Source organism: Macaca thibetana, chromosome 15 (assembly GCF_024542745.1).
Source record: "Macaca thibetana thibetana isolate TM-01 chromosome 15, ASM2454274v1, whole genome shotgun sequence".
NCBI classification, from domain to species: domain Eukaryota; kingdom Metazoa; phylum Chordata; class Mammalia; order Primates; family Cercopithecidae; genus Macaca; species Macaca thibetana.
Window position 1 is genome coordinate 6807819 of NC_065592.1, and position 10103 is coordinate 6817921.

Below are 10103 nucleotides of genomic sequence, written 5' to 3' on the forward strand. Positions count from 1 at the left end.
CTGCTCTGACCTTGCGGTCCACAAGCTGGGTCCCGCCCCCAGCAGTGCAAGGCTGGAGAATGAGGTATGATGGCTGACTGCTCACTGTCCCCCTGTGGGATGAGAGGCAGGCCCCAGCATTCATTCAAACCATTTTTTTTTTTTTTTCATTCATTCACTAGGAGTGCATTATTTAGGAAGCAGTCAAGATGTGGCTCGGGCCATCTGAGTCCCTCATTGGCTGCCAGCAGTCTGGGGGAATATGGCCTTGGCTGCAAAGGGCTGTGTCCTGACTCTGCAGCTAAGCAAAAAGACCCTGGGTAAGTGGTTTTCTTCTCTGCTTCCCAGTTTCCCCAGCTAGAAGTGGGGGTAATAACAGCCTCTACTTCCTAAGGTCTCACAAAGTTTCAATGAGTTAATACTTGGAACAGGGTCTGGTGAGCATTTTGGAGTACCAAGCACTCTACAGACTGCTTTACCTCATTCACTTCTCTTAATCGAAAAATCACACAGGCCGGGCGCAGTGGCTCACGCCTCTAATCCCAGCACTTTGGGAGGCTGAGGCAGGCGGATCACTTCAGGTCAGGAGTTCGAGGCCAGCCTGGCCAACATGATGAAACCCCATCTCCGGGCGAGGTGGCGGGCGCCTGTAGTCCCAACTACTCGGGAGGCTGAGGCCGGAGAATGGCGTGAACCCGGGAGGCGGAGCTTGCAGTGAGCTGAGATCCGGCCACTGCACTCCAGCCTGGGCTACAGAGCGAGACTCCGTCTCAAAAAAAAAAAAAAAAAAAAAAGAAACCCCATCTCTACTAAAAATACAAAAATTAGCCGGGCGTGGTGGCGGGCGCCTGTAGTCCCCGCTACTCAGGAGGCTGAAGCAGGAGAATCGCTTGAACATGGGAGGCGGAGGTTGCAGTGAACTGAGATGGTACCACTGCACTCCAGCCTGGGTAACAGAGCGAGACTCTGTCTCAAAAAAAAAAGAAAAGAAAAAGGAAACACTAAACTTGTTTTATGAATGGAATATAACCTTGACAATGAATCAAGACAAGGACAGTACAAGATCATTACAAGTCAGTCCAGTGTATGAATACTGATACAAAATTTATAAAATCATGTTAGCAACCCCAAACCAGCATCACATAAAAATCAGTCCTTCCTGACCAGGTTGGGCTTATCTCAAAAACGCAAGGATGGAATAATTTCAATCAGTTAACGTCACTGACCCCCATGCTAGACGCTGCGGCTCTACACATCTGGTTTGCATCTCCTTCCTGGGCACACAGGGAACTACACTTCCCAGGCCCCTGCCTGAGATCTGAGAGGCAGACACATGTCACTGTGGGCTGGGCGTTTAAGAACTGTTGCGTGGCTCCGTACTTACTCTTTCCTACCCCCAGTACTCCTGGAGTCTGGGTGGTAAGATGGCAGAGCCCGAAGTTGGGGGAGCCTGGACAGGGACCACCCCACTCACCCATGTTGGGCTTGCTTGACGTGAATGAAAAATGAAGCTATGGAGACTTCAGGGTTTATTTTTGCGGCATGGCCTCACTTCCCCCAAATATACCACGTTAACAAATGAAAGGAAGAAAGCCATAGAATCACCGCAATAGTCACAGAACAGCCTTTGTTTAAAATGCAACATCCATTCATTATTTTTATTATGAATAATAAAAATTCAGGGTTTCACTTTTGTCCCCCAGGCTGGAGTGCATGGCATCTGCTCACTGCAACCTCGACCTCCCAGGCTCAAGCGATCCACCTCACCCTCCCAAGTAGCTGGGACTACAGGCACACACCGCCACACCCAGCTAATTTTTTATTCTTTGTAGACACCAGGTTTTACCATGTTGGCCAGGCTCGTCTTGAACTCCTGAGCTCAAGCGATCCACTCAACTCGGCTTCCCAAAGTGTAGGGATTCCAGGCGTGAGCCACCGCGGCCAGCCAAAAAAAAAAAAAAACCTTTTTGTTAACTAGAAATAGAAAGCCTCTTTAATCTGATAAAGGTTACCTTCCAAGATCCTATACAGACATACTTAATTGTGAAATATTCAAAGTGCTTCTTTTAAAATCAGAAACAAGAGAAAGATTCCAGTAACTCCTTGTCTGTTCATTGTACTGGAGATCCTTGCCAACGTTGTGAGAAAAGTAAATAACTGAGAGATGAACAAGAAAATCTATCAAGGTGGCTAGCTATACAACCAGGTAAAAAGTTAAACATATTCCTATATACAGTCAATAAGCAACCAGAAAATGTAATCCTTTTTTTGTTTGTTTTTGAGGATTTTGGGTTTTCTGTTTTGTTTTTGGTTTGTTTTGTTTTTTGTGTTTTTTTGTTTTTTTGTTTTTGAGACAGAGTCCTGCTTTGTCACCCAAGCTAGAGTGCAGCAGCGCGATCTCAGTTCACTGCAAGCTCTGCCTCCCAGGTTCATACCATTCTTCTGCCTCAGCCTCCTGAGTAGCTGGGACTACAGGTGACTGCCACTATGCCTGGCTAATTTTTTGTATTTTTAGTAGAGACAGGGTTTCACCGTGTTAGCCAGGATGGTCTCGATCTCCTGACCGCGTGATCCCCTGGCCTTGGCCTCCCAAAGTACTGGGATTACAGGCATGAGCCACCGTGCCTGACCTGTTTTTGTTTCTTTTAATGGTGTCTTGCTCTGTTGCCCAGGCTGGAGTGCAGTCTCAAACTTCTGGGCACAAGCAGTCCTCCCACCTCAGCCTCCCAAGGAACTCAGACTACAGGCACGTGCCACCATGCCCGGCTTCAAAAAATGTAATCTTAAAGGACCCCATTTATACTAGCATCACAAGTCTTACGGTCCTAGACCAGCAAAAGATGTGTGAAACCTTTATAGGAAAAACCAGATTTTATTAAAAACCATAAAAAACACCTTAATAAATTGAGAGGTGTGAATGTTTGTGGATAGGAAAATTAACTTTCTGGGAGATTTTTGAGACAGGGTCTCACTCCCGTCACCCAGGCTGCAGTACCATGGTGTGATCTCGGCTCACTGCAGCCTCATATTCGTGGGCTCAGGTGATCCTCCCACCTCAGCCTCCTCAGTAGCTAGGACTACAGGTGTGTGCCACCACCTCCAGCTCTTTTTTTTTTTTTTTTTAGTAGAGACAGGGTTTTGCCATGTTGCCCAAGCTGGTCTCACACTCCTGGGCTCAAGCAATCCACCTGCCTTGGCCTCCCAAAGTGCTGGGATTACAGGCATGAGCCACCACGGCCAGCCAACTTTTGTAAAGATGTCACTTCTCCCCCAGATAATGTATAAATTCAAAACTATTCCAAAGGAAATCAAAGAAGGACTTTATGTGGTCCTTGATGAAGTTAATTCTAACGTGTTAAAGAATTACCACTCTGGCGATTCCACCCAGCCGTCCTCCTAGGAAAGCTTGATCAGATTTTAAAATCCTGCCTGTGGCCAGGTCAGGTGGCTCTTACCTGTAATCCCAGCACTTTGGGAGCCCAAAGCGGATGGATCACTTAAGGTTAGGAAATCAAGACCATCCTGACCAACATGGTGAAACCCCGTCTCTACTAAAAAAAAATACAAAATTAGCCAGGTGTGGTGGCACATTCCTATAATCCCAGCTACTTGGGAGGCTGAGGCAGGAGAATCACGTAAACACGGGAGGCAGATGTTGGAGTGAGCTGAGATCACGCCATTGCACTCCAACCTGGGTGACAAGGGCGAAACTTGATCTCAAAAAATAAAATAATAATGTAATATATATAGGCCAGGCGCGGTGGCTCAAGCCTGTAATCCCAGCACTTTGGGAGGCCGAGACGGGCGGATCACGAGGTCAGGAGATCGAGACCATCCTGGGTAACACAGTGAAACCCCGTCTCTACTAAAAATACAAAAACTTAGCCGGGCGAGGTGGCAGGCGCCTGTAGTCCCAGCTACTCGGGAGGCTGAGGCAGGAGAATGGCGTGAACCCGGGAGGCGGAGCTTGCAGTGAGCTGAGATCCAGCCACTGCACTCCAGCCTGGGTGACAGAGCGAGACTCCGTCTCAAAAAATAATAATAATAATAATAATAATAATGTAATATATATAATAAAACTCTGCCTAAAGTCATCAGAGAGCTAGGAGAGAAGGAAGAGTTACTGGGCCAGGCTTCAGGAAGAGACAGGAGGGAAGCCTGACACCTGGGGCCATGTAATGTTAAGGGAGTCTGACAATTCCAGATGAGGTGGCCCAGGAACTGAGCAGAATTTCAGACAAAAGTGTAGTTAAGGAAAAAAGGGGAGAGTCCATAACTCACCAGGCTTTGAATTGAAACCTTAGGGAGGTGCCCTGCAGGTGGAAGGGGCACCCATGACAAGTATACCAACAGGGATGGAGCCAGCTCCAAATCATCTCAGTCCCTGAAACTGGGTTAAGATGATTCTGGACACCTAGCAACCCAGGCAGCTGCCAGAAACAAAAGGCAAAGAAACTGGAGAGGTTTGGCTGGGCGCGGTGGCTCAAGCCTGTAATCCCAGCACTTTGGGAGGCTGAGACGGGCAGATCACGAGGTCAGGAGATTGAGACCATCCTGGCTAACACGGTGAAACCCCGTCTCTACTAAAAATACAAAAAAGTTAGCCGGGCGTAGTGGTGGGCGCCTGTAGTCCCAGCTACTCGGGAGGCTGAGGCAGGAGAATGACGTGAACCCGGGAGGCGGAGCTTGCAGTGAGCTGAGATCGCGCCACTGCACTCCAGCCTGGGCGACAGAGCGAGACTCTGTCTTACAAAAAAAAAAAAAGAAGAAGAAGAAAATAAACTAGAGAAGTTAACATCCTCCTAGGTCTCAAGTTATTTCTTAATTTTTCACATACAGCAAAAGGTAGGGCACAAGCATTTCTTGCTTAAAAAGAAAAATAGAAGCATTTGACAGACTCAGCCCCCAAAGGCTGAAATTTGGAGTTCTCAAATGTGGGTGTGAATGTGCAATGCTTAACTGCGTTCTAGGAGTAACACAAGCCTGAGAAATTTGGCAAATAATTGGAAAATATAAACAGGACAAATGGAAATTCTAAACCAAGAAATACCTCATATGAAGAACTCAATGACTGTTTAAGAGCAAAATTAGGAAACTGGAGATAGGTTAGAAGCTATGAGGGGGCCGGGTACAGTGGCTCACGCCTGTAATCCCGATATTTTGGGAGGCCGAGGCAGGTGGATTACTTGAGATCAGGAGTTCGAGACCAACCTGGCCAACATGGTGAAACCCCATATCTACTAAAAATACAAAAATCAGCTGGGTGTGATGGCAGGCACCTGTAATTCCAGCTACCTGGGTGACTGAGGTAAGAGAATCACTTAGAGTCCAAGAGGCGGAAGTTGCAGTGAGCTGAGGTCACGCCACTGCACTCCAGCCTGGGAGACAGAGTGAGACTACATCTCCGAAAAAAAAAAAAGACGCTGTGGGTAGAGTGCAGCATGAAGAGACACAGGATGGAGCAAACCAGGCAGGAGGAGACGCAGGGATGGAAGTCCTGAGGGTAAGTGGACCAGCAGAAAGGAAAAGGTCACATCAGAAGCAAGGAATGCCTCACGTGTACATCAATGTTCACAGCAGAATTATTCACACTGGCCGAAAAGGGGAGAGGACCCAAGTGTCCATCAGCTGGTGAAAAGATTAACAAAATGAGGTATGTCCATACAATGGAACACTTCAGCAATCGAGGAATGAGCTGACACGTGCTGCAACATGGATGAGCCTTGAAAACATGGACATGGCCGGGTGCAGTGGCTCACACCTGTAATCCCAGCACTTTGAGAGGCCGAGGCAGGTGGATCACTTGAGGTCAGGAGTTCGAGACCAGCCTGGCCAACATGGTGAAACCCTGTCTCTACTAAAAATACAAAAATTAGCTGGACGTGCTCGCTTGAACCCAGGAGGTGGAGGTGGCAGTGAGCCGAGATCGTGCCACTGCACAGAGCGAGACTCCAACTCAAAAAAAAAAAAGAAATGTGGAAGCTGGGCGTGGTGGCTCACACCTGTAATCCCAGCACTTTGGGAGGCTGAGGCGAGTGAATCACAAGGTCAAGAGATCAAGACCGGCCGGGCGCGGTGGCTCAAGCCTGTAATCCCAGCACTTTGGGAGGCCGAGACGGGTGGATCACGAGTCAGGAGATCGAGACCATCCTGGCTAACACAGTGAAACCCCGTCTCTACTAAAAAATACAAAAACCTAGCCGGGCGAGGTGGCGGGCACCTGTAGTCCCAGCTACTCGGGAGGCTGAGGCAGGAGAATGGCGTAGACCCGGGAGGCGGAGCTTGCAGTGAGCTGAGATCCGGCCACTGCACTCCAGCCTGGGCGACAGAGCGAGACTCCGTCTCCCAAAAAAAAAAAAAAAAAAAAGAGAGATCAAGACCATCCTGGCCAACATAGTGAAACCCTGTCTCTACTAAAAATACAAAAATTAGCTGCGCGTGGTGGCGGACGCCTGTAGTCCCAGCTACTTGGGAGGCTGAGGCAGGCGAATCACTCAAATCTGGGAGATGGAGGTTGTAGTGAGCCAAGATTGCGCCACTGTACTCCAGGCTGGCGACAGAGCAAGACTCTGTCTCAAAAAACAAAAAAAAGAAAGAAACATGGACATGAAAGAAGTCAGATGCAAAGAGTGCAGTATCACATGATTCCATTTATATGAAGTGTCCAGAGACACTTCTGGTTGTCTGGAAGTGGAAACAGACTAGAAAAAGGGCATGAGGGACCAGGCGCGGTGGCTCACGCCTATAACCTCAGCACTTTGGGAGCCCGAGGCAGGCGGATCACCTGAAGTCAGGAGTTTGAGACCAGCCTGGTCAATATGGTGAAACCCCATCTCTACTAAAAATACAAAAATTACGTGGTGGCTCATGCCTGCAATCCTAGCACGTTGGGAGGCTGAGGTGAGCAGACCACTTGAGGTCAGGAGTACGAGATCAGTCTGGCAAACAGAAGGAAACCCTGTCTCTACTAAAATACAAAAATCAGCTGGGCATGGTGGCGGGCACCTGTAGTCCCAGCTACTCAGGAGGTCAAGGAAGGAGAATTGCTTGATCCCAGGAGGTGGAGGTTGCAGTGAGCCAAGATCACACCACTGCAGTCCAGCTTGGGCGACAGATCGAGACTCCCTCTCAGGAAGAAAAAAAAAAACATATATATATATTATATATATAAATTAGCCCAGCGTGGCACACGCCTGTAATTCTAGCTACTCAGAAGGCTGACGCATAAGAATCGCTTAAACGTGGGAGGCAGAGGTTGCAGTGAGCCGAGATCGCACCACTGCACTCCAGCCTGGGTGACAGAGCGAGACTCCAACTCAAAAGGGGTACATGAATGATCTTTGGGGATGATGGAAACTTTTAAAAATTGGATCATGGTGCTAGTTGCACAGTTCTGCAGATTTAAAAATAACTGAATCATAAATGAGTAAATGTTGTGATATGTAGATTATACCTCAATAAAGTTGTTATTTTATTTTATTTTATTTTATTTTATTTTATTTTTTTTTTTTTTTTTTGAGACGGAGTCTCTCTCTGTCGCCCAGGCTGGAGTGCAGTGGCCGGATCTCAGCTCACTGCAAGCTCCGCCTCCCGGGTTCACGCCATTCTCCTGCCTCAGCCTCCCGAGTAGCTGGGACTACAGGCACCCACCACCTCGCCCGGCTAGTTTTTTGTATTTTTTAGTAGAGACGGGGTTTCACCGTGTTAGCAGGATGGTCTCGATCTCCCGACCTCGTGATCCGCCCGTCTCGGCCTCCCAAAGTGCTGGGATTACAGGCTTGAGCCACCGCGCCCGGCAAAGCTGTTATTTTTAAAAAGTTTTTCTAAACCAATTGCCCAGTTATCATGTCACCGCTCCTCATGTCCGAGTCCACCCTTCATTACCTGCTCTGCAATGAAGACGTCTCCTTTGCAGCGAGCACGTTAAGTTCTGTCAATAGAGATGCTGGAGAGACACTGCTGGAGGAAGGCCCTGGCCTTTTGTCCTTGCTCTGGCTCAGTGTCTGCTAGAGGCGTGTGTGGAGACCTGCCCCTACCGTGCACCTGTCACTTCGGCCCCAGTGCTGGTAGGGTGGCCACCTTGCTGGGGCCCTCCAGGCATAGGTAATGCACACCTCACCCTTGTGCCACTCTGCTGGCCAGCAGGTTCCCAACACCCCAACTCCCAATGCATGGCCGCCCACCAACCTCAGCCCACCTGCACCTCAAAGGGACTTGCCCAGCCCAGTGAGCCAGCTCTGGCCCAGGGGCCCATTGAGTGCTACCTCCCAGTGGGGTGCACTCAGACCTTCTCTGGTGACTTCTCAATCCCAGCCATGGGGATTGGGCCCTCCTAAGTTTTTCCTTCTTGGGTACTCACCTTCAGCCCTAGAGCATTCTTTAGCACTCACAGTTTCTCTTCTCTTCAGGTTATTCTTTATATTAATCTTTTCCTGTCCAAATTACTCTGTAAGTCTCCTGATCAGTCCTTGACTGGAAGCATCAAGCCTTGGATTCAAGAAGCCTCATGAACCCCAAGCAGGATAAGAAGAAGAATACACCAAAGCACAGCATGGTTAAGCTTTTGAAAACCAAAGAGAAAAAGAAATTTTTAAGCAACCATAAGGGGAAAAAGGGCCCATTACCTTCAAAGGAGCCACAATTAGACTCCTCAACAGAAACGATTGAGGCCAGAAGATAAGGGAATGGTATCTTCTTCAATGCCGAAAGAATAGGACCACCACCCAAAATTCTATGCTCACTGAAAATACCTTTCAAGAATGCCAGCAAAATCAAAGATACTGTGAGATGAACAAAAACAGACAACTCACCACTGGCAGACCCACACTAAGCAAAGACTAGACTGTCTCAGGCAGAAGGGGAATGATCCCAAATGGAAGATCACACTTGGCAGGAGAGAATGGAAGAGCAACAAAAAGAGTAAACAGGTGGATAAATGAACACTCGCTATGTAAAACGGCAAATGAAAATGTCTTGTCTGGGCACGGTGGCTCACGCCTGTAACCCAACACTGGGAGGCTGAGGCAGGTGGATCGCTTGAGCCCGGGAGTTCAAGACCAGCCTGGGCAACATGGTAAAACCCCATCTCTACAAAAACTACAAAGATCAGCCAGGTGTAGTGGTGAGCGCCAGTAGTCCCAGCTACTGGGGAGGCTGAGGTAGGTAGGAGGATTGCCCAAACCTGGGAATTCCAGGCTGCAGTGAACCGTGATTGCCACCACTGCACTCCAGCCCTGGCAAGAGAGTGAGACCCTGTCTCTAAATAAATAAATAAAAATTAACTTACAAGTACCGAAAAGTTGAAAGTAAAATGTTGGAAAAAGATATACTCTACAAATATGGTCCACCAAAAAAACCCCCGAAACATAGCTATATTAATATCAGAAAAAAACAGACTTTAAGGTAAAAGGCATTGCTAGAGTTACAAAGGAAACACTTTGTAAAGATACAAATTATACTCAACAGATTTAACAATTTCTAAATTTGTATACCCCTAATTACATGGCCTCAAAATATGTAAAGCAAAAGCTGACAGTACTACAAGGAGAAATGGATAAATCTATGCTTCTAGTGGGAAATGCTAACAGTTCTTTCCCAAACATTTGAAGAATAGAAAAACATCATATTTTGGCCAGGCGCAGTGGCTCATGCCTGTAATCCCAGCACTTGGGGAGGCCAAGGCAGGTGAATCACAAGGTCAGGAGTTTGAGATCAGCCTGGCCAACATGGTGAAACCCCGTCTCTACTAAAAATACAAAAAGTTAGCCAGGCATGGTGGTGGGTGCCTGTAATCCCAGCTACTCGGGAGGCTGAGGCAGGAGATTCGCTTGAACCCGGGAGGCAGAGGTTGCAGTGAGCCGAGATGGCCCCACCACACTCTAGCCCAGGCAACAGAGTGAGACTCGATCTCAAAAAAGAAAGAAAGAAAAATGTCAGATCTTGTTGTTGTTGTTGTTGCTGTTGTTGTTGTTTTTGAGACGGAGTCTCGCTCTGTCGCCCAGGCTGGAGTGCAGTGGCGTGATCTCGGCTCACTGCAAGCTCTGCCTCCCGTGTTCACACCATTCTCCTGCCTCAGCCTCCCGAGTAGCTGGGACTCCAGGCGCCCACCACCATGCCAAGCTAAT

General features: G+C 48.1%; 1 protein-coding gene across 1 annotated transcript in view; it reads left to right on the plus strand.

Moving 5' to 3' along the window:
* UCK1 (uridine-cytidine kinase 1) overlaps positions 1–10103 on the plus strand; it is a 117309-nt gene that overhangs the window by 58432 nt on the left and 48774 nt on the right. The gene's annotated exons all lie outside the window — the stretch shown is intronic.